The 24506-nt window shown below is 44.0% G+C and overlaps 2 long non-coding RNA genes across 2 annotated transcripts in view; one reads left to right on the top strand and one right to left on the bottom strand.

Annotated features, from left to right (window-relative positions):
- Positions 1 to 24506, bottom strand: part of LOC144311536 (uncharacterized) — a 240547-nt gene that overhangs the window by 19279 nt on the left and 196762 nt on the right. The window lies entirely within an intron of this gene.
- Positions 11673 to 23213, top strand: LOC144306065 (uncharacterized). The gene is made up of 2 exons (XR_013373105.1): positions 11673 to 11940; positions 23050 to 23213. It is a non-coding gene; the product is annotated as an uncharacterized LOC144306065 (long non-coding RNA).

Genomic DNA, 24506 nt, shown 5'->3' with positions numbered 1-24506 from the left:
GGCCATGGTGGAATGTCTATGCTGCAGAAATCAGCAAACCATACAAATTAGAGCATTTTTTTTTTTTTTTCACCGAGAGAGAGCTTACCAACACACCACTGAATGTGTGGGTTGTTCATAATAAACTTCCTTCAACTTTGCTGTAGGCTTGAAAATTTTCGTAATAAAATATTGGCAAAACAATATGACTCAGTGTGCTTTTCATTGATGAAAAAATAGATTAATAGTTTTTAGACTTTTGCTTCCAAGAAGAATTTAGTAGGCCTTCTTCCACTGCAACAGCTAGGGAAAATAAAGACTTGTTACAAAATCATATTTTTAAAAACAGTGTGGAGAACCGAAGAGGCGAGGACGACCAGAAGAAGGAAATTCCAGAGGGGAAGAGCACACGGAAAATGAGCTGAAGTTGCCTACAGTTTTCTTCCTGTGGGAGCCCTGGGGTGGGGGGCATTTGCTGAGGCCCTGCCTGAGGATTGGGCTTAGTATGCTGAGGGGAAGTTACATCAGGAGAGTTCCCACCCAACTGCCCCCCACCCCTGTAGCCTGGTAAACCAGAACAGAATTTAAAGGAGTCCCAGTCCCATGGCTGAGTTTTCCCCACAGAACAATTTCTGCATTTGGGCTGGCACAGGAGCCTGGGGGGTTGAATCATCAAGGAAGAGTGAACTCTCTCCCAGCCTCAAAGTTTATTAGTGGGAAGAGCTTACAACCATACCCAATGTTTGACAGATTTTGAATCTGGATGATGTGGAGGCTAAAGACTTCAACTTTCAGGTCAGAGATGACAGAGACACAACAGGATCTCAATCCAAAGCCAAAAAGGACTTTGCCCAGAAAGGGCTAAGGCCAGGAATGCAGTGTAACCTCCCTCAGTCTTACATTTTGTAGGAGACAAAACCCCACTGGAGGCAGTAAACAGCAACAAACATGCACTCTGAGACATATGCAATTAGGTTGAACAAAGTCTAACTGCAAACAGCCATGGCCCACTTTACTTTCTCAAGGCATTGAGGTGATCAGCCCTTTATGCTGTCTGTCCAGCTGAGGAAGAGCAAACCCTTTCTGAGGGAAAATAATATTATCAGTCTTCATGGTTCTTTTATATGTTATGTCTAGGAAACAACCATAAGCAATGAGAGAAGTAGGAGAATGAGACCAATAATCAAGAAAAGAAAATTGACACTAAAGCAGATCCACAAAATATCCAGAGTTAGAGTTAGCAGAGAAGGACCTTAAAAATAACTATTGTAATTTTTTAAATAGAGAAACTAGTAGACAGAAAGATGGATGAAAGATGAAGAATTTCCACACATGATAGGGATCTATTTAAAAATAGAAGTGGACATTCTATTTTTTTTAAACTACAGATTTTTTTTAAAGATTTTATTTATTTATTAGACACAGAGAGAGAGAGACAGGCAGAGGGAGAAGCAGACTCCACGCAGGGAGCCCGATGTGGGACTCGATCCTGGATCTCCAGGATCATGCCCTGGGCTGAAGGTGGCGCTAAACTGCTGAGCCACCCAGGCTGCCCCACAGAAGTGGACATTCTAGAACTGCAGTATCTGAAAGCAAGAACCCATTTAATGATGTATTTAACAGCAGATAAGACATAGCTGAAGTTAAGCTAGTAAACTAGAAGACATGTGAATAGAAAAAAACAAACAAACAAACTGAAGGGCAGATGGAAGAAAGGATAAACAGAGTATCAGAGACTTGCAGAATGCAAAGAGTCTAACATATGTGCAATTGGTATCCCAGAAGGCAAGTGAAGAATTAGGAAGAAATCTTTAAAGTCCAAGTCCTTACAGATTCCAGTGGAAGATGTATTATACTTGGATATTCATATCCCGGGCATCACATTTACTGATTATCTGTGACATTGAGTGAATCTCATATCTTCTCTAATCTTCCTTTTCCCTCATCAATAAAATTGAATCAACGTTATTAATTACAATATTATTAATTCATAGTATTATCTATAGATGATAAAGCTATATAAGGTAATGTGAAAAAAAAACTTTAAATTATTGTTATTGTCTTCATTACTCCTTCCTCACTCAGTGGGCCGGTGTGTAATCTCTAGCGCTAGCACACACCAGACTAACATTGGCAATTGACTAAAACGAAATTGGATTTCATTTAGGTTGTATCTCTCTTCATTCTAAAATATTTCTACTTTTATCACATACATCCTCATATTTTTCCAATTTATGTAACAAGCAGTATCTATTCCAGAGATCACTGAAATAGGACTTCCCTTCTGAGATTATTTCCTGGGACTGAAGTTCTTGGGTGGAGGGAGAACATGAGAGGCAGAATGGGAAATATGCCTCTAATTTGAATTAGGGAGGGTTGAATTCATCTAAATTCTTTAGTCACTTAGTCTCTAGTCACATTAGAACTGGAGTGAAAGCCCAGAATCATATCAGGAAGGGTGGACCCATAAGACTCACCAAAATAACATGTAATTGTGAGCATATATATATATTTATAGGCACATATATTTTTTAAAAGCTCTAATGGAACACAAGCTTCGGAAACACGATTTCAGATGGAAGGTTTGCTACCATGGAAACCCAAACTTCCAGTTTTCTGATTCTGAGCTACTCGATAGAATTCTAAGCCACAGTCTCCAAATTAGTTTATGGTCTTCTGTCGCTTTTGTTGCAGTTTTTACAAAGAAATAAAGAAAATAAGATAATGGAAGCTGAAAATCGAGCAGAGGGAAATATAAGAATAGGGAAAAGAAAAGAGTGGAGAAAAATATGAAAGCAGCAGGGTATTAGTCAGCTCAGGCTGCCATAACAAATACCACAGACTGGTGGCTAAAACAACAGAAATGTATTCTCTCGCAGTTCTGGTGGATGGAAGTCCAAGATCAAGGTGCCAGCAGGGCTGGTTTCTTCTAACATCTCTCTCCTGGGCTTGTAGATGACTGTCTACTTGTTGTGTCCTCTCGTGGCTTCTCTCTGTGCACCCACATACCTGGTGTCTCTTAGTCTTCTAATGACACCAGTTCTGTTGAATTGGGGCCCCAAATACAGTTATATTTGGGATTAGGGCTTCAACATATGGATATTTAGGGGACACAATTCCATTCATAACAAGCAGGGGAAAAAAAGGATCAGTATTAACTAATGGCTTCATAACTAAAAAATGCTTTGTCTTGTCCACACCAGCACCAGCAGATCAGAAAGCTATAGACTTTTATTTCTTTTCTTTATTGAGGGTTTGGGGATGGGGTGACAGTCTACTTCATTTGTTAGCTTAGATGTGTCAGTTTGGAGTCCTGAGTCTTTCCTATCATCACCTCTCTGATGATCTGCTCTCTGTTGTTTTCTTCAAACATCCTATCTTCTAAGAAATTGAGGCTTCTTAGTCATTCTGGGTATGTCTCCAAGATTAAGCTACCCAACTTCCGGTGACCCAAATTGTTGGAGAGAAGCCACAGAGCAGCTACCTTGGAAAATCAAGTTCCCAAAGGGGTGGGATGCTGTGTGCCTCTGGCTTGACTTCTCTACCCAAGACAAACCTCACCCTTTCCTGCCAATGTATATGAAATAGTACATTGATCCAAGTCAATTCAGAAAATATTTATTGTATGGGAGGCTGTGGATACTGGGATAAAAACATCTCATGTGCTGTCCTCAGGGGCTCACAGTCAAATAAAGACAAACAATGAGGCGGAATTAAACATATCTCAATAGTCCAAGGAGCAGCACAGTGAAAAACTCACAGATGAAAGTGATTCATTCTGCCTGGGAGAATCAGAGAATATTTCATGGAGAAGTAAGGTTTGGGAAGGACCTGGAATAATGAACAGGAATTTGGCAGGTGGAAAAATCATGGAGCGTAGGATACAGGGGATGGAGCGTGAAGAAGGCAGGTCATTCCACTCAGATAAAAAAGCATTAGCAAAGTCATGAGGGCACAAAAATAATTTTAATTTAGAAAAATGCTAAATCTGGTACCACTAGAGTGGTGGTTCTCAATCTTAGAGTTCATCAGATCACCTGGGGTGTGTGTGGGGGGGGCGGGGGGGCCTGGTTAAAATATCGATTGCTGCTCTGTCCCCTCCCTCAGGAGTTTCTGACTCAGTAGGTCTGGGGTGGAGCCCAAGAATTTGTGTTTCTAACAGGCTTCGAGGTGATGTTGACATACAGTTGATCGAGGGGCTGTGCTTTGAGAACAACTGGACTAAGAATAGTGAAGGAGGCAGTGGCAGATTAAGGTAGATGGTGGGTTCTATTCTTTAGACAATGGACGGTCATTATGTTACTCAGACAACCATTTGAAGGATGAATTGTAAGTTTAGGGGGAAACTTGACAGCTGCCTAGGGATGGAGGCAAGTTCTGAAGCTGTTTCATGTTTTTATTTTTGTTTTTTAAGATTTATCTAAGAGAGAGAGCATGTGGGGGTTGGAGGTGGAGGAAGAGGGAGAGAGAGAGAATCTCAAGCAGACTCTATGCTGAGCATGGAATCCAATGCAGGGCTCAATCATACAACACTGGGATCATGACCTGAGATGAAATCAAGAGTCAGACGCCCAACTGACTGAGCCCCCCAGATGTCCCTGAAGCTGTTTTAGTTGTCCAGCTGAGAAATAATAAATAATGAGGGCCTACCTTGGAATTTTCTCATCAGAATGGATAGAAAATTAAAGATGCAAATGACATTCCAAATCAGAATCGAATATGGAAGGAGAAGAGGAGAAGGCAAAGACCAAAAATTACCGTTTCTTTTTAGGAGAATGGACAGATTTTAAAACATTCCAAAGAAAAAGCACAGGAAGAGGAGCAGGAGGGAAAAAATAGTTCTGGTCCTTAAGACGGGTTTCAGGTGGCCAAGCTGGGGAGTTGGAAACAGGCTGGAGCTCTACAGAGACGCAGGGCTGAAGACAAAAGTTAGCACAAAAGAAAATATGCCTAAAGCAGAACCCACGGAGTGCCTGTAAGAGGCCAGAAGAGGAAGGGGAACCACTGAAGCGGACTGAGGGGGAGCCAAGGGCGAAAGCTTCTGAGAAGCTCGGTGGAGACAGAAGAGGAAGCAAGTCAGCAGAAGAGGCAGTGGAGCTAGTTAGAGAGGGGTTGAGAAGCACTTTGGCAGCCGGTGCCTTGGAAGCTCCTGTTTACTCGTTCTTTGAAAAATATTTGTTGAATGCCAAAAATATACCATATGTTGTACTGAACGCTGGGAGCACAGTGGGGAGCAAGACAGCAGTCTGCCACCGTGGAGCTTGCTTGATGGGGTTGGAGCCAAGGTGTTTTTACAAGTAGAAGCATCCTGGAATCTATCACTACATGCGCAAAAGAAAAAGTTAAGGAGGGAGTAAGGGGTGAGATGGTCACACTGTGGAAACGGCACTTTAGCTTGGGCTAGACAGATGAGCTGGGCAAAAAGAGGCAAGAAAATAAAGTGTATGAAGCCCTGAGACAGGTGATACACATTGTGTCCCAAGAAACTGAACGGAAACCAGGTGACAGGGACATAGAGAGTGAGTGGGAAAGCAGTTTGAGATGAGGCTGGGCAAGGTGGCAGGACCTAAAAGTGCCGGGCTTTGCTCAAAACCTTGTTAGGATTCCCCTACTGCAGAAATGTCTTCAGCATGGGTTTGGAGCTCTTCAATACCACCACCTTGTTGCTTTACACTAACGCCAGCTTGCTTTTAAACAAAACCGAAAATTCGAAATTGATAATTCACCTCCTTCACCGAATTTGGCTCTGGATTGCCTTTGGATTTCTCTAGCATTCATAGCTAGCCTCACAGGACTAAGGCTTGCCATGATTGAAGATATATATAAAAATATATTTATGTGCCTGAGGCTCAGAAAGCAATTTCCAAAGAGAATTTCTAAAGCTGTTTTGAGCATTATATAGCTTCTTGAGATGATGGATTCTTTCCAAACACATAACAGAGCTCTATACATCCTAATGAAAGTTCACAGCAATAATATTGCTTTTTGTCCTCTGCTTGCATGCCTAGCACTTCTGGGGTCTGAGGGCACATAAAGCCATGTCAGGCCGGAGCTTTTGCTCTCATTAAGCTCGAGGTCTCCCTGAAAAATCAATCTTGCCAGAGGGAAGAGCTTGGCAGTTCCTCTATCCTATTATTAACATTTTTCTGCAACTGGATTCACAGTCTTACCTGGAGGGACAAGTGTAACATAGTAATAAGGTGCTTGGGAGCCAAACAGACCAGGGGTTGAGTCCCATCTCTGCCCCTGGCCAGCTGTGTGACCTTGGGCAAACTGCTTTACCTCTCTGAAGCTTGCTGTTCCCTTCTGCGATGGTAATAATACCTACTTCATCATGAGCTTGTGAAGACTAAGTAAGCTATGTCTGTGAAGCACTTAATATTTTACCTGGAACAAAAAAGTGGAGCTGTCATTACTACCCTGACAGACCAAATTAGGCAGAGGACACTGGTGATGGGCTCAGGCCCAGCCTGCTCCCTGCCCCCAACCAGAAGAAGAGTATGGCTCCTGCGCCTTCCATACCCACCCACCCCCCTCTCTGCTCATGGCTCTGCCAGATGTGAGATGACTCTTGTTCCCCGGCCACCTGCCACTTTCATAGACACTGCTTCTCTGTGCCATTTTACGAGGCAATCAGGCATTCACAGGCTGCCCCCAGGTCAGTCAACTACTCATACAGAATTCCACTCTTGTCCCTTTCCTGACAAACCACAGACTTTTACTACTTCACCTCAACCTGGCTGCCCCCTCAGACCTTTTCACACCCCAGGAGTGTCAGGATTTAAGGCCCGCTCCTGGGTCTTCCAGAGTCACGTGTGCCTTCCTTCCATCCCACCTGGCAACTTGGCAAGGTCTGAGCGGGTAATGTTTCAGGAAACCTTTAGAGAGGTAAACTCCAGGTTCCCACTGATACATCAAAAGAAGCCAAAAGAACGTGCTGAGTTGGGGAGTCCCTGCAGCCCCGTCAGGGGTGGAGAGGAGCTGCGAGGTACTATACAAGTGTTTCCATTCAGAATGAATCACCTGCTCCTAAGTTGGCAACCCTTGGCCCCGGGAACAGCTTGCCAAATGGAAAACCAAGGGGAATGTTCATGATGTATGTTTGTATCCCCAGCACTGTGACTTAAATACCACCTCCCTCCATACTCCTCCTTTTCCATACTGTGAACAGATGCGTGCACTGTCCCAACACCCAGCCTACCTGGGAATCTGACCATGAGGCAGGACGGGATCCCTAGGGACACCAGCCCCCTGAGCTATTCTGGGCCCTTGGGGAAAGGGTACCTGGGAGAAGGTGGGGAATTACACGGTTTCAGAAGAAGAGATGACACACAGGCCATTCCCATGACTGTCATGCAAATATAGAATGAATACGTGTCATAGAGTTTATCCAATTCATTAATTAATGAGGGAAAGACATTAAAACTGCTACAAATGGGGATCCCCGGGTGGCTCAGTGGTTTAGTGTCTGCCTTCAGCCCAGGGCATGGTCCTGGAGTCCCGGGATCAGGTCCCACATCAGGCTCCCTGCATGGAGCCTGCTTCTCTCTCTGCCTATGTCTCTGCCTCTCTCTCTCTCTCTCTCTCTGTCTCTCACAAATAAATAAATAAAATCTTTTAAAAAAAACTGCTACAAATGACAATTTGAAAATTTTTAAATTTTATAGGCAATTTAAAATAGAAGTTAATGTAAGATCACTATGTTAAAATCAACTGGTTAATGTCTCACAAGGTCAAAAGCCATAACCTTTGGGGTCCTTCTCCTCCCTCCTCTAGGAAAGAAATTATTTTTTGCCCACTGCCAAATTTTGAGTGATTTTTCTCTAGCATGCTCCAACCTACCCTTCAACCCACCGTCTCTTGTCCTTTCACATGGCCCAGATCTCGGTTCTGTCCAAACAGTTTGAGACCCAGTTTAATCCTTTACTCTTTCCAGTCCAAGCTGGACTAATAGCTAATTCAGCAACTCCATATGGATTCATCTCTTCGTTTATGGGAGGCCTGCATGGCAGGAACTGGGAGATACTGCAACGTCCACTGTGGACGCGATGTCTCTTAACAGCAAGCACCAGAGGGGCTCCAACTGCCCCATGTCATGGGTTGATCCACTGACTAGGATTGTGTTGAAGCCCCATCCACCAAGACTTGAGAGGCCATGTTTTAGTCTGGGTTCTGGGTGTAAAGGAGAAACAGCCTGAAATATCAAGGCAGAACTCGGAAAAATGGCCATAGAAAACCACAGAGAAATTCATCAAAAAGGGACACATAAGTTATGTGTATTTCATTTCATGCTAATAATCGTGTTACTTTGATCTCATTTTTAAAAATTAACTTAAAAAAAGAGATCACATGGAACATCATTCGTCTTATTTACACATTCAGCTGTTTACCATGCATCTATCTATGAGCCTGTACTGTATACAGGGGTGCATACAACAGAGTACCTGCCCTTCTAAAGCTTATGGTGAAGTGACTCCAGAAAATACTAATCTTCCCTTACATATTTCTTACCTTCTCAAAGGGTTTTCATGTAAAAAGCCTTCAAGCTTCAAATCCTTTCAGCTGTTCCTCTGGAATACATCCTGCCTATAACCAACTCCTCCTGCACCCTGCCTGGGGTCTAAGCCCTTCTCAATGGCGTTCCTGCATTTCTTGTCATCTCTCCTTGTCTATTCTTTTCAATATAGGCAGAGCATCTTTTAAAAACATGAGTCATATCAAGTGTCTCCATAGCTTAAAACCTCATCCACCACCTGCAAGGCCCTTGTCATCTGGTGCCTACCTTCTTCCTCATACTCACCTCTCTGTTCCTGGAATGGCACCAAACTCGCTTCTGGCTCAGGGCCTTTGCACATGCTGTTCTCTATCCTAATTCTTCTCTTACAGGCTACCTTTATCCTTCAAACCTTGGTTCAAATATAACCCTTAGAGAAATCTCTCTTCACCTCCGGTCTCGGTAATGCACCCCCGCCCCAGGTCGCTCTATCGTATCTCCCAAGTAGTCATTACAGTAATTACCTTGTTCTTTATTTATTGATTACCTGTCTCTCTACCCTCAATTGCAAGGTCCTTGAAAGAGGGGTTGTGTCTGTCTTGTTTACTGTTGAATACCCAGCACCTAAAGTAATACTTGGCCCACAGGGTGCACTGAATGCCTGAGATCATATGGTTTCCTATGAATATTTGTGGAATAAAAAAATGAAGATGTGATGTTCTTTTTTTTTAAATCAAAAATCCAAGTGTCAAAGTTTTTACTCAAGGAAAAACTGGACCATTAAAAACACAGAAACAGAGTTTAGTAAGTTTAGAATTAGACAGTAAGCTCTGTGAAAGGAGCTCCCATTGCTCCTGCTAACGATACACACCAGGGCTTAGAGTAGAGCTTGGCACAGAGCGGTCCTCAGTATTTATGGAGGTTGGTGCATTTCTGGGTGGTAGGACCAGTCCAAGCAGAGTTGGGCCAGGCAAGCTGTTCTCTCCGAGCCGACAGGGAAGCCTGGGCTGGACGGGAACTGCACAGTCCTTGCCTGGCACACATCCCTTCTAGAAAGGATTCTTGGGAAACCGGAGGTCATCCCTGCTCAGTCAACAGCTGAACTTGAGAATCATTTTGATTGCTCTCCTAAGTCCCTCTCATTGTGAAGCTCCTTGAGTGTAGATTCAGGAGTTTATCATCCTAGCATTTTTCTTTGTCTGTTTCTAACCTATAATTCCTCATTTAGAAAAGTGGGGGCTCTGGAATAGATCTTTAAATTCCCTTCAGAGGCAACATTTGATGGTTTTAAGTGAAAATGTGTTCCACCTGGATCCAAGGGGTATTCAGGTCAAGCCTTTAAAGAAAACAATCCAAGCTTAACTGGAAGGACATCCAGAGTTGGTTATAGAAGCTCCTTCACAGCAGGTGTCCCAGGTAATGAGGCCCTCACTCACCTGACCCCAATGTAGTACAGAACAGCATGAGATGATTATGAAGCCCATATCCTGTCCCCTCCAGGGCTTGGCATTTAGGTTCCTGGAACTTCTCCACTCTAAGCAGAGATACTATTAAAGAATGTTTTAAATTGAGGAATGAGAAACATTCTCCACATGAGTTTTTAAAGTCCACATGTGAGACTGGTGTTCTTAAGCTCAGAGTCACCTGGGGGTGCTTGTTAAAAGTATAGTCTCCGGCTCACTTCCAGCACTCTGACTTGGTGGATCTGCACTTACAGAGTTTCCAGTTGATTCTGGTGCAGATTTGTAGTGGTAAACTACCCACATCCAGCGTGACCTGGTGTGAAGGACACGGCCTTACATGGGCTCGGGGCCCTCCCCTGCCCAGCTTCCTATGGCTGCGTGAGATGCATAGGGTCCCAGCAGCCTCTTCACAGGCCAACCCCAGGCCAGCAGGCTCATCACTCCCTTCAGTCACCTGAAGGGCCTGTCTGCACAATGCCAAAGAGCTGGATACTTCAAGAAGAAAAGGCCACTGATGTCCAGACATACAGGCTAAGTAAACCCAACCTCTGACAGAAGCAAGTTCTTTGTAGATCAGTGAACACATGAGTAGATTATCTTAAGGTTATCAAAATTCTAGAAAATAAAATGTGATTTTCTTTTCTTTTGGCCATCTCTTGCCCCCCTGTTAAGGTGACTAGAGGAACTTGAATAGCAAGCTTGATTCTGCATGAATGGTATTTTCTTCAGTCTGAAAATGCTCTGTTGCTCTACTCCTGCTTTCTAGATATGATGGCAGGGAACATCACGCTCTTTTTACAAAGTCTCTCATCCATCATCACATACAGACCTATAAAACTAAGATTCATAGGGCATTTGTCCCCAAAGTTGGAGCATTTGACAAATATAGAGTCATTGGAGTCACATTTCCCAATGGCAGTCATCCTCTTTCACACTGTGCAGATAACCAACAACCTATAGTAATATTGAAACCCTCTACTCTGAGTAGGAGCCTGAGGGAAGCGAAGCAGCTGGGACTCACACAGGATTATTCACTATGGGTCAGAGAAATGGACCCACCCACAGAAACAACCAAGTGGTCCCTCCCAGACCTCAACCCCATGCCCCTCCCAGAACTCTACTCACACCCAGACCCAGCACCCTACCCACAGGGATCTGTCTGGGGCAGATAGGAGAAAGCAGCTCTCACAGAACTTCTGTGCAGTTTTGAGTCCACTAAAGAGCCCATGAAGAAAAGAATCAAAGACTCCGGGCTGTTATCTTCATTCTGTGCCTTCACCTCCTCTCTGCTGTTGTGGTTTCACCTCCAGCCCATAAAAAATAAAAAGCTGGAGAATGAGAGAGAGCAAGGAGGCTCCTTCCTGTCGTCATCCTTCCCACACAGGCACCACAGAGTACTTCTGGGTAGCAGCCAGCAGCAGCATCTAGCATTGCGATTGAATTGACTCAAGGAGATTTGGAAAAACAAAGATCCAACCAAAAAGTACTGAGGCTCGTTACCCTTATGCCCAGACATCAGTGCCTACCCAAACTGCAAACCCGAGGTCGTGCCCATTTCAGACTTTGGAGAAAGAGCAAGGAAGACATGATACCACTATAACCAGTGGCCAGTGGCAGGCAAGGGAGACTCCAGAGCCAGCAAGTTCTGACCTCAGGGGTATTTCTGAGAGCAATAAAGGCAACGGCTCTGTTGGATCACAAAGAAGAGGCTAGCAGACTTCTCCCATGTAAGCAGTAGAAGCATTATTGGCAAGGTAATCCTTTACTTGCTGAGTTCCAGAAGCCTTTACTACACATCATTGAGCCAAAATAACTAGAATTCTAAAGTCAGAAAGGACCCAACAGGTGTGAGGACCCAAAGGGGATATGCTCCCCGGGAAGAGAGAACACAAAAGCAAGAATGGGGGCAATGGCGCCCTGGAAGTGTAGACCCCCTGGAAAGTCGCCAGCTCCTACTCAGCCTTGCAGCTAGCCGCCCGTTACCATGCAAGAAACTGGTGCCAGGTTTGTCAGAGCTAATGATTTTTCAACATAAGCCCCAAATTCCGATTTTTATGTGAAATTTCCCAATTTTAAGATGTTGGCAACCAAGTCAATGTTATTTAAAATACAACACAATATCTGCCAAACAAAACCCATGTGGATCTGGGGGAAGGGCAGGTTCAGGCTGTGGGCCTCCAGCTAATAACTTCTGAGATATATATATAAATTAATTCATAGCCAGTAATGGTAATAACTAAGAAAAAAATTGGGTGCTTCACACGCATTATTCCATTTAGTCTTCACAGTTGAGAAAGTTAAGTTTATGGAAAACAGGTAACTTCTCCGAGGTTGTATAGCTATGCACATAGCTACGTACGTAGGGGAACCAGGATTCAAATCCAGGTCGGTCTGACATCAAGTGCTAAACTCTTCACCATTAAGTGATACTGCAATTCCAGAAGCAAACAATAGTTGCCCTTAAACTCACTTATCCCAAGGCATCTATTGAATGGGCCACTGAACAAGACAAGCAGCTGGGTTTTGTGAACATGGAGGCTTGAGGAGCCTTCAGCGGGCCCCACTGGCCCCTCTCAGAGCCGTTCTCCAGTTCACCTGGGCCTCCCATAGTTCTTACCATACTCTACATCGGACGGCCAACTTCCTAAAAGTAGAGCCTTCATCTTCCCTTTCTTTTTTGCCTCTTGCTGGGTGTGGTACACAGTCAGCTGGGCCCCATCAACCCAACCGTGGGTAAGGGAGGTGGGGTGGTTCCTAAAGCACACAGCAGAAGAGCTCCTTCCCTAAAAACACAACCCTGCAAATTAGCTCAGGTACCAGACTGGCGGCAGGCCGCTCAGAAAGCGAGAGAAGTGGGTATCACACTTGGGGTTCCCCAGGTAGTAGCCTGGTGCTCTAGGGATATCAGTGGTAGCTGCCCCAAGGAAGTGAATGTCCTCTATAGGCACATTCTCGACATTGTCTGCCATGAAAGAAAACCAAGATTCCAGGTGTGATCGGATGCTGGGGGGCATAGACGTGAACCCAGGACTGGGGTGCTGGTGCTCACCTGCAGGCTCTGACCGTGGCGGGCATGTCACGCAGCAGGACGCCTGGACCTCTATTCTCTGTACTGACTGCAGACCCCCTTTGCTCCACGGCCCGTGAGTCCTTTCCAGAAAACGGGACAAACCCCTGTCCTGACTCTTCTGCCATTGCAGCTAAATTTTCAACTGTCCCTATGGGCTGCTTAGCCGCCGAAGAGACGCCTCATGGGAGCGCAGAGGACAGGCAGGCCTGTCGGCTCACAAGCCTGCTCATACCAACATGCCTTTCCCCGCTTGCCCAAGACACAAGGCCTCCCCAGTGACTGTGCCTTGCAGGAAAATTCTCACTGTCCCTAAGGCAGCCCAAATTCTTTAAGCACGTATGTCACCTCCAACTCCTTCTACAGCCCTCACCTGCCTCAGAGACCATAATCATTCAAGGAAAAATAAAGTAAAATTTCCCAACACCCTCCTCCTCCTCCCCACGGACCCGCTTTGTGCACACGTGCAGCTGGAAAGCAGCTCCTGGCTCTCAACCACCAAGGCTTTCCATTCCAGTTAAACTGTGATGTTGCCATGGAGACAACCAGTGAGGTGTTTCTCTGGCTGTGACCCAGGCTGAGGACCCGAGGCCCATATTGCAGACACCCTCATGGGCTGGCATCCCAGGAGCCCTATGCCACCCCCCTGCAATCCAGGGCAGCCCCCCAGACCTCTGTGGGGCTGTTGGGGTGTGTGTGTTGGTGTGTGTAGGTGCACAGGCTCACATGTTTGTTTTCTTTTCAGCCCAGCCCCTCCCAGCACACAAAAGGCACATTCTTGGGGGGAAAAAAAGAAAGAAAGAAAAAAAGAAAGAAAGAAAAGAAAAAGAAAAAATGTATTTTTTTTTCTGCATTCCAGCTGCCTGAGCTAAGCGGAGGAATGAATGGTTTGGGAAAAATCTCACACAGGAATAAATTTACAAGGGACAGCTGAGCGGATAAATTCAGTCCCCAAAGAGGGGCATTACGAGGCCTTTTGGCAGGAGACCTGCCCCTTGTGCAAAGCTGTCTAAAAAGAAAAACAGAGCAAGAGAGGGGAGCTTTCAAACCCACCCCAAAATAAACCTTTCAGAAATCCTTTTAACTCCCTCTAGCTGTTAGCATTTCAAGACAGAAGGAGGCCCATTAACAAAGGCCAATCAGTCCGTTCTTGGTGGCCCCCCTCTGTCCCTGGGCTTGTCTGGGATACAGCTCTCGCTCCTCCCTGGCCCAGGTAAAGGGTTCAGGCTTACCCTAGTTTTCTGGCTCAACATGTCCACGTTCAAAGACAAAAGTGGAGTTTGACCTAGTAAGAGTCTGGCAAGCAGCTAGCGATGTCTCCTGAGGCAGCCCCCTCGGCTGAAAAGTGGGCCAGACAGGATGGGGCAGACTGGACGAGCTGGGGCTGGGAGCTGGATGTAGGCCCCGCCGAGCGGGAAGAGGGGAGCACTAGGAGAGGATGGCTCAGTGACAGGGGAGGGCAGCTGCCCCCAGGGCTGGAAGATGCTGTGTCCAAACGTGATGCTTATTCCTTGAGCGACCATAGTTGTTTTCTACAAAGATTGGGTAAGATTAGGCCAGAATCATTTTTTGGACATTTCCCCCAAAAAAGGATGTCGAACACTTGCCTCTCCCCTGCTTCTTTATCACTTCCTTGACTCAGCACAGCTAGCGGCCGGTTACTAGAGTCAGGAAATCCCCCTTGGTTACTCTGAGATCTGAAAATTCAGCAAACCCATGTCCTCTCCCTTTTCTCTGGACACCAAATCCTAGAACTTTTACAGCTGGCAATGAGCTTCTTGTTCCTTGTCGTAGCTTTTCCCAGGCTCCTTCACCCCCAGGAGAGCCTGAGACTCGGAGCCGGGCCTTACGGGCTCCTCTGGGAAAGCCGAGCTGCTGGCCGTCCCCAAACACGTCCACGCAGCCTGCCTCGAGCGGTGTACGTAGAGCAGAGCTCAAGGTACGTTGCCCCTTCTCCATGGTGTCCTCACTCCTGAAGTCATCGTGGGGCAGGGCCTGGGAAGCCTTTACAGTGCTGTCCCGCTCTGTGTGCGCACCCGGAGACATAGAACGATGTATCTACACACGCAGTGATTACTCCCTGCCCCCAGTGGGCCCCGAATCCTGATTAGACAATAATCACCAGTTGCCGTGTGCTGGCTGTGTGCCAGGCCCTGAGCTCTTTACTAAGTTTTTACTGTGATGACTACTTGATTCGCATTCAGTACCCAGGCTGTCCCTGCTGGCCCAAAGTGGAGTTCCTATGAGACCTTTCATGAGCTGAAATGGCCTCAAGTGAAGAAGCAATGCTGTCCCGTAAAAGTGAAAATGCTCTTCCGATTCCTTTCAGTTTGCAAAAAACAGGTACCTGTGCAGGTTTTTTGTAAAAAGCGAAGCGGCATGGGATGAGCTTTTGGGTAGCAGGGAGATGGATGGTGTTCGAATGCTCAGAGGAATCCAACTGGAAGTGAATCCTGGTTTGGCCTCTTAGCTCTACATCTTTGTGCGTTAACCTCCGAATCCGTTCACAAAGGCTTTCCTCATTTGTGAAGCAGATAAGAGTATCTATTTTGCACGACGGTTGTAAGAATTCAGCGAAACCATGTTTGCAAAGCTCTCAGCTCAGCGACAAGCATGCAGTGCTCGAAATGCTATTGATCAAACAGCGCTCAAAGGGCATGACTGAGATTCTGGGTTGGTGGACACATGGTGAACAGTTCAGGGCATAGAAGCCCTGGCTCCTCCCCCATATCTTGTCTCATGCATCCCTTCCACCTGGCTATTCGTGAATTCCAGAAACAGTTCCTTTATCCCCAATGTGGGAAACCACCTACCCTTCATGTGAAAATCCTGCCAGATTCTCAGCCAAAACAGCAACAGTCCATGGTCATTGCTTAATCCTCGCATGTTAAACAAGGACCAGAATGTGTCCTACTACAAGAGGGAAATGACAGAGAGGCGCTGCACGTGGTCCTGCACCTCTTCAAAGGAAGAATGCTTCACCAGTATCTTACTTTCGTCCATGTCTTTTGAATCATTGTAAATAGAAACTGGGTGAGGTCTATCATCATATTCAGTCTTATTTAGCAATTAAATATTTTGCCTTAATAAGGAAAGAAAAAGAGGCACCTAAGTGGCTCAGTGGGTTAAGCATCTGCCTTCAGCTCAGGTCATGATCCTAGAGTCCTGTGATAGAGCCCCCGTATCAGGCTCCCTGCTTGGTGGAGAGTCTGCTTCTTCCTTTCCATCTGCTTCTCTCCACACCCACTTATGCTCTCTCTCTCTCTCTCTCTCTTTCTTGCTCTATCTCCCTCTATCTCAAATAAAAAAAATAAAATCTTTAAAAAAATAAGGAAAGAAAAAAACAAGAATATTTTAATGAGTAAAACATACTTATATACATACTCATACTAATATTTGCAAAAGTAAATTGGAAGAAGAGTCCAGACACTGATGAAAATGGTTACCTAAAGAAAGTGGGTTGAAGAAGTTATGGATAAGAGTGAAATCTTCTGAGTGTATGTTTTGCAATATTTTATATTTCAATTAAGCAGATGTTTTACATATAAAAACCACAGTTAAAGCAATCAGGAAAAGAAAACAAGTCATAAAATCAGACATAGAAAGTATAAAATAATCCAACTGCATAGCATATTAAATGATCAAAGAAATGAACAATTAGTAGTTTTATGTTACTACAATATTGACAGTGCAATTCGAAGATGTTTTATAAAAATTATAGGAAAAAGTACTAATGCTTAAGAAATAATGTTCTCACTGAAGAGATACAATTATAGAATGAAAGAGGCCAAGAGAAAACTAACATTAAATATGAAAAGGAAAAAGTGGCATTAATATTTTGAGTAATAATCAAGGGTCCAAACGGCCACCCCTGATGTGACCATCAGCGCCTGCCAATGGTGCTCGGCTAGGACTGTCGTGTGAGAAGATAACATCTCTGCATCGCCAGCCCTTCCCAGCTAGTAACCCTCAAAAATAGCTGCCCTCTTCCCCCAGCTGGAAAGGAACTTGGGAGAAGGCAAGAAAATGAGTGACTTCTTGGCTGCTTAGAACCTGTAGCTTTGTCCTGCAGGGACCAGCTGTGGCACTGAGATGTTTCCTTCTGGTGGCATTTATATGACCCATGTGCATCCCCTTTTTCTATCTTCTACTGGCTCCCTTAAGAGGCAAGAAATTATAGTGAAACCAAGAAAATGCATAAGAAACCCAACTTTGCCTCTTTTGAAAGTTGCCTCTTTTGAGCTTATGTCTTTGGTTAAGTCATCCCTGCTTTCTGAGCCTCAGTTTTCTAATCTGTAAAACTGGTATACAATAATGTCCATCTTGCTAGATAGTAAAATTTAGAGATGATGTGTATAACACACTTAGTATATATAGTCAATAAATGGTTAGTATTGTCAGTATTTTTTATTAACATACAAAAATGCCTCATGAGTTGCAAAATTTCATATAAATGTCAAGTATCATTAGTTATGCTTCAGTTTTATCAGAGATCATACATGACGCTTCTGGTACTGTGTAAAGAAATCACACAGAACTTAGCTCCACCTCAGTGTGACAGCAAGTACGACACGCGGGCAAGATCCACAGCCTGCAGAAGAAAGCCAGCCAGCGGATATCTGAGTTCACCGTATGCCTTGTCCTTTAGGGGCATAGGTTGGGGTATAGTTATCTTTGGGATGGAGATGCAGGAATAGCCTTAAGTGTGTTCCCTTCTTGCAATGAATAGCAGTTACTGAAATCCTTTTGGAGGAGGACAAACACGGGCCATTCGGTGTTAGGTAGAAAAGGTAGAGGTGGAGGCTGGGATTGTTTTTGGTGTTCTGTGACCACACCACAGGCTACAATATGTTTTTAATAAACAATCACTAATAAATGGACAATAACTGCCTTATGAAGCCTAAATCAAATGCATGTTTGAGAGAATGAAGCACTGTTGAAGAGGGAATTCACTGATATGTTCTTGTTGTAAGCTCTTACTTTTGAAATGTCAGGGCTCCATTCTGTCCAGGAGATCTTGGCTTTCAGAGGAACTCAAAAATCCAAGCAAGAGATCCATCTATCTAAAGAGAAAATGATGGCCTTTCTGAAGGGTGTGGGTAATGGTCACAAGAATGATGACAGCCAGCTAGAAATCTCATTCTCACTAGGGCCAAAGGAAAAGGACATCCTGGGGAGGTTCTGCATCCAAACCAAACATTATAATCATTAAGTCTATCGTAAGCTTCCAGTCATTTGCCAGGACAACCCTGTGCAATTTACAAACATCACCTTGTTTAATTTTGGTGACAATTCTCAGAAGGAGTTAGTATTAGTGTCACTTACTAATGGTGCTGAGAGAGATTCAGAAACATGCTTAACAGTGCACAGCTAGCATGTGGTAGAATGAGGATTCCAACCAGGTCTGGCTGCCTGGCCCCAGAGCTGACACCCCCGACTGACTGGCTATTCCTAGGACATCACCCTATTGTGTCCATTCTTATTTTTAGGGTGTGTCCTCCAACACCTGTCTCAACTTCTTCCTCAGTAACAGAACCCCACAAAAATTAGGTGGACGTGTTGCTACTCAGAGAAAAGACACATTTCCCAGTCTCTCAGCAGCTACATGGGGCCATATGACTAAGTATTGGGCAGCAGGATAGAAGTTTGAAGCAATGTGTTCAATTTCTGGGAAGTGTCCTTAAAAGGAAGGGATGTGGGCCCTTCCCCTCCCCTTTGCTCTCTTTCCTTTTCCAGCTGCTTAGAATGCAGATGTGATGACAAAAGTTGGAGCCATCATCTTGGGCCACAAAATGGAAACTGTTTATTGAAGATGGCAGAAGAGTAGCATAGGAGTGTGGTCACTGACAATTAAGGAGCCATAGTAACAACCCTGGTGTGGGTCTCTAGCATTCAGTGTGTGGGTCGGATAAACCTTAATATACTGATTTTGGATTTTCTGCCTCTCAACTGTATAGAATCCTATCTATGACACTGGGAAACCCCCAATCTTCCCCCATCTCTTCCTACTTAAAGTCATTGTTCTTCTCCAAATTATCTTCTTTTCCTCCCATACATTTCCTCCAAATGGATTCCAATTACTCATGTATCCTATCAAACAGATCACCAAAAGCGACAGAAAGACAGCCTGGGACCTCTGGAGAAGGCAGGTGTGAGCTGGAGCCAAGGACCGGGCTCTTAGAGGCAATGTTCTTGGGTTCGGTCAGCAGAGAGAGAGTAGTTCAAACTCAGTTATTCCTGCTCACTTAGCCTCCCTGCCCATTTATGAGGCAAAGCATGAATCTTGCCAACAAAATCTTTCCAAGAAAATAAATTCAAGTCGTCCTGCTTCTCTGATTTCTCTCCTGCCATCATTTCCAGAAAGATGTACATGATGTGGTTGTCATGAAACATCTGTCTATAATCTCACCCAGAAGTGCCAGGTTCCAGGCAGGACAAGGCCAGACTAGACTGGACTTTCCCCTTCTGTGTGTGTCATTCTTGTTTATCTTCCAGGACAAGTCTGTCTGAGTATGGCTCCAAAGAGAAAAGATTCTTACATCTCCCATGGGAGTGGTTCAAAGAGTTCCAGCATGGATGAGACCTAAAAGTTCCCTGAATCTTAAAAAAAGATCTTAATCTTAAAAAGATCTTAAAAAGATCACTGAATCTTAAAGCTACAGAAACTATAGAGGTTACTTGGTTGAAAAAAGATGACGATTTTACAGTTGAAGGAAGCAACCTTGTCCAGGCCAAATAGTTTGTTACTAGAGAATTGAGACCACTAATAATAATAATAATAACAACAACAACAACGAGAAACATTTAATCAGCTCTTGCTATGTGCCAAACTCTTTGCCAAGCACTTAACATGGACTATATAATTTAATTCTCACAATAACCCAATGAAATAGTTACCCAAACCAGAAGCTCAGAAAAACTAAATAAGTTGCCTGATTTTATAAGATGATAGGATTTTGAGTTAGGATTCAAACCCAAGTGTGTTTATTGCTTGAGCATGAACTCTGCTCTTTTTATAGCCTCATTCTATCAATTCATTACTTGTTAGAGCGAGACGATGTCACCATCTCGTTCTTCACAATTAAGCCAATCCAGGCACCATGTAGTCTCACCGATTGTTGTCATCAAGATTATTCACACTCGGTACTGTCCTTGGGACACCCAAAGACCTTGACACAGTCCCTCTGTGGAAGTCGAAATCTACATCTGAAGGAAGGTTGGGCTTCACATCTATTCACAGGCACCAACCTAAGCAACCATTTTCAAGGTTCAGGCAAAAGCCTAATGCCAGGATCTTCCCATCCTTTCGCCTCTCACTGGTTTGTTCAGTCCTTTGAGAGGTATTTATTCCATCAAATAAGACTGTGTTCAGCATTAGGGATAAAGAATCAAACTAAACAGATCTGGTGCCTGACTTTATGGGACATTTCCGTGGGAGAGATAAACAATAAATGAATAATTTCATAAACACTTAGTGGCAATTGTGATAAGTGCCACAAAGGAAAAGTCCACGAGTGTATAAAAACAGCATACTTGGCAAGGAAGTGGAATGTGAGAAGGCTCTGAGATGGACAGAAACTTGGTAAATTCCAGAACCTGGAAGAAGCCAGGGTGCTGAAGACATGACTAGGAGCCAAACCATTTAAGACCTAAGAAGCCATGTTAGAATATTGGACTTGATCCTAGGAGTCAGGATGAGCCACAGGAGAGTTTTACACAGGCAAATAATGAAGTCTGGTTTGCACTTATAAATAATCACTTTAGCTGCTAAGTGCAGAAGACATCGATTGGAATGGAGGCAGAGAAGCCTCTCAGGCTGCCACAGTCACTCAAGTGAGGGGTGGTGAGTTTGCCCAAAAGAGACAAGTAGATGCGTTTAGGGTAGTAGATAAACTCGACAGGCCCTACATGTGGGAGTGAAGAGTTCAAAAGAGTAGCCTTATCTGGAGACATAGATTTCAGAGCTGTCATCTTGCAAATAGTCATTGAAGCCATAGAGGTGGGTGAGATCTCCCCGAGGGAAGTAACGGGAGAAGAAAAAGTGGTCTTAGGATCAAAACCTGAGAAGGTCTACAATTCAAAATCAAGCAGAAGGAAAAGATCCATCTAAGGAGACAGAGAGAATAAATGGCCAGAGAACCAGGAAGCCATCCAGGGGTGTGTGGTGTCACAGAAGGCAACAGAATGTTCCAAGAAGGAGGGAATAGTCAGTGGTGTGAACATGCCATAGTGAACAAGAAAGGTGAAAAATCTTTTTGAGGGCACCTGGGTGATTTAGTTGGTTAAGCATCTGCCTTTGGCTCAGGTTGTGATCCCAAGGTCCTGGCATCAAACCCCATGTTGGGCTCCCTGCTCAGTGGGGACACTGCTTCTCCCTCTCCTCCTGCCCGTTCTCTCTCTCTCTCATTCATTCTCTCTCTCAAATAAATAAATAAATAGAATCCTTTTAAAAAAAAAAAAAGAAAGAAAAATCTTTCTTCATCTTTGAAGCTTGCAGGTTGGTGAATACATAGAAATGCTGGGAAGATGGCATGACAGGGAAGGGCCTGGAAATTCCTCCCCAATTCTTGCCCCATGCATCTCCTCAAATTATTTTGGCTGTTGCTCTATCCTTTTATAATAAACCAGTAAGCCAAGCACTGGTCTAGAGACTTCTACTTGAAGCAGAAGTCCAAAAGCCAGTATGTCAGTACCATTTAGAAATATGGCTATTATAGATCACCTTAAAATCTATGACAGCAGTGCTCCCAAAATATTGCTACTAAGAGTTATTTAGGGATTGGCTAAGAAGGATGAATCAGAAGGAAAAGAAGATGTGTTCCTATAAAGGTGGTTGAGTATGTCCCAGAGCCCAAAAAGCTAAAGGGTAAATTTTGAATCAGATGAGGATGATAATAGTGATTACTTGATGAACATTAGTTCTTTAAAAAGAAATGTAAGACAGTATGTGTAGAAAGTTTCAAGATTCAAAAAAATAAAATCATTGTAAACTAGTTTATAGTTAAAATATTTTTAAGTATTTCTGTTAATTGAAGACTTTGAAGGAGACTTAGAGAAACTATTGTATAAGAATTTATATTTTGGGGGGATCCCTGGGTGGCGCAGCGGTTTGGCGCCTGCCTTTGGCCCAGGGCGCGATCCTGGAGACCCGGGATCAAATCCCACGTCAGGCTCCCAGTGCATGGAGCCTGCTTCTCCCTCTGCCTGTGTCTCTGCCTCTCTCTCTCTCTGTGTGACTATCATAAATAAATAAAAATTAAAAAAAAAAAAAAAAGAATTTATATTTTGGGGGCACCTGGGTGGCTCAGTGTTTGGGCGTCTGCCTTTGGCTTGGGTTGTGGTCCTATGGGGAGCCTGCTTCTCCCACTGCCTATGTCTCTGCTTCTTTCTCTGTGTCTCTCATGAATAAATTTAAATTTTTTCTAAATCTTTAAAAAAAAGGATTTATATTTTTGAATATTGTGCCTGAACATGACTTAATCACTAGAGAAACTTCCCAGCTCAAAGACATATATAATAGTGTTGCTTCTTATACATTGCTGCTTTATGATCAAAGATATATACTATGTCAGTATTTTAATGTGGTTACATTTAGCATAATTTGAGGATAAAAGCTTATAAATATTAACCTCTTTATAATGTTAATAGTTTCCAGAAATTCTTGATTTCCTGAAGGTTAAAGGATCTATGAGAGCAGTGTCTAAAATCAGTGGTTTTTTTTTTACTAAGTATGTGTTCTTTCCAATGCTTATGATAGTATCAGCCATGGAGACTGAATAATTAGTCCAAAAATGTGAATTAAACAGCCCCCCAAAAAGATAATAATGATGCCCATTGAGTAGAGCACATGTTACTGACTTTAGCAGAAGCCATTTTAATAAATTGGTAAGGATCGAAGCCAAGTTGGAATGCAATCCAGAGTGAATTGGAGGGAAGGGTGTGGAGATGACCATTCTACAGACCCTTTTTCATTTTAGAGTTAGCCTGGATTAGCTCTGGCTCACAATCCTTTCAGGGTCACTCTAATTCTCGCCTCTCTCCCATAGGAGGAAGATGTTAGCAGATTGGAACCAAAACACTCTGGCTCTAGTCCAGCCCCAAGATTAAGATAATGACTGAAGAAGTAAAAAAGCCCTAAGTCTAAGTTTGTATGAACCGGGTCAATATTTTTTAGAAACTTGTAATATTAAATTATCTTGTAAATGTTAAATGTCGGCTTGGGGAATGGTAATTTTCTAACAAGCTAGGACTTGACTACAGGATAATAAACATTATTTGATGCTAACAGAGTTGGGTCAAGGGAGTGTGAAGGAAATCAAGGTGTGACTAGTGGGATCAAAAAAGTGAATAGAAGAAGGACTTGCCAAAGACAAGAAGTGATTGAGTAGGAATAACATAGTCAAGGCTAGAGACTAAGGATTGGGTTAGCTGATGACACTTGACCAGATAAAGTCACCCAAGGTGGAATCCAGGGGTGTGAAAAACACACCTAAATGTTAGGTGGCAGGGCACCTGGGTAGCTCAGTTGGTTAAGTGTCCAACTCTTGATTTTGGCTCAGATCATGATCTCAGGGTTGTGAGACTGAGCCCCACGTTGGGCTCTGCGCTCACTGCAGAGTCTGCTTGAGATCCTATCCTCTCTCTGTCCCTCCCCCTGTTCATGCTCTCTCTCTCTCTCTAAAATAAACTTAATCAATTAATTAAATGTTATTGGCTAGAGTGGGAGAAGTTACCACTGCCTCCAGGGGCTGGGCTTTTGACTATATTAACTCAGCCTTGATATTTCTTCCACCCACCCTTCGAAGTATCATTAGTCTCATTTTACATAAGACAACTTGCCTTAGGTCACATAGCCAGGGAGTGGCAGACCAGGACACACTACCTTATGCTGTAATGTGTGAGCCCAGCAAACCTCCCTCTCCTCCCGGTGTGACGTACCATCACTTATAGGTGGAGGATTCTTTGCTCCCGGCCTTCTACTCTAGTTTCTTAATCATACTGCTATCCATGGTTAGGGGCCAGGGGCACAAAGCAATCTTCACACGGTTACTGCAAAACTCACTCTGCCCGGCTCCTGCTTCTGATGTAGCAAGCCAGCAGAAAATTCTTCAGGTTGGCTGTCCTGATGAAAAATCTCTCTCCATTATCTTAAAATCATCTCTCTGTGGGAACTGAACACACAGCTATAGCAACTCTGAAGGCAAACCAGGACTACCAGTTGATTAGCTCCTGAAATTAGATCCTGGAAACCCATTCCTCCCCATTTTGTGTGGCTGACAGCATCATTTTGTCCTGGATTTTGAACAACCCCACCTAGTGCAGTTTGTAGCCATGCAGAAGACCCAGGAAGGATAGCAGATATTCATCACAAGTGCTTGCAAAACATTGCCGACTGAGCAATTTTTGTCCTCATTCACTGTTCCAGACACACAGGATAGCTCCCAGGCTCTGACTGCAAACAGCTGACTCAGCACATCCTGAAAGAACACAAAGTCACCTCAAA

This window comes from Canis aureus, chromosome 3 (genome assembly GCF_053574225.1).
Source record: "Canis aureus isolate CA01 chromosome 3, VMU_Caureus_v.1.0, whole genome shotgun sequence".
In the NCBI taxonomy this organism is placed as follows: domain Eukaryota; kingdom Metazoa; phylum Chordata; class Mammalia; order Carnivora; family Canidae; genus Canis; species Canis aureus.
This window is presented reverse-complemented; position numbering and strand designations above follow the sequence as displayed.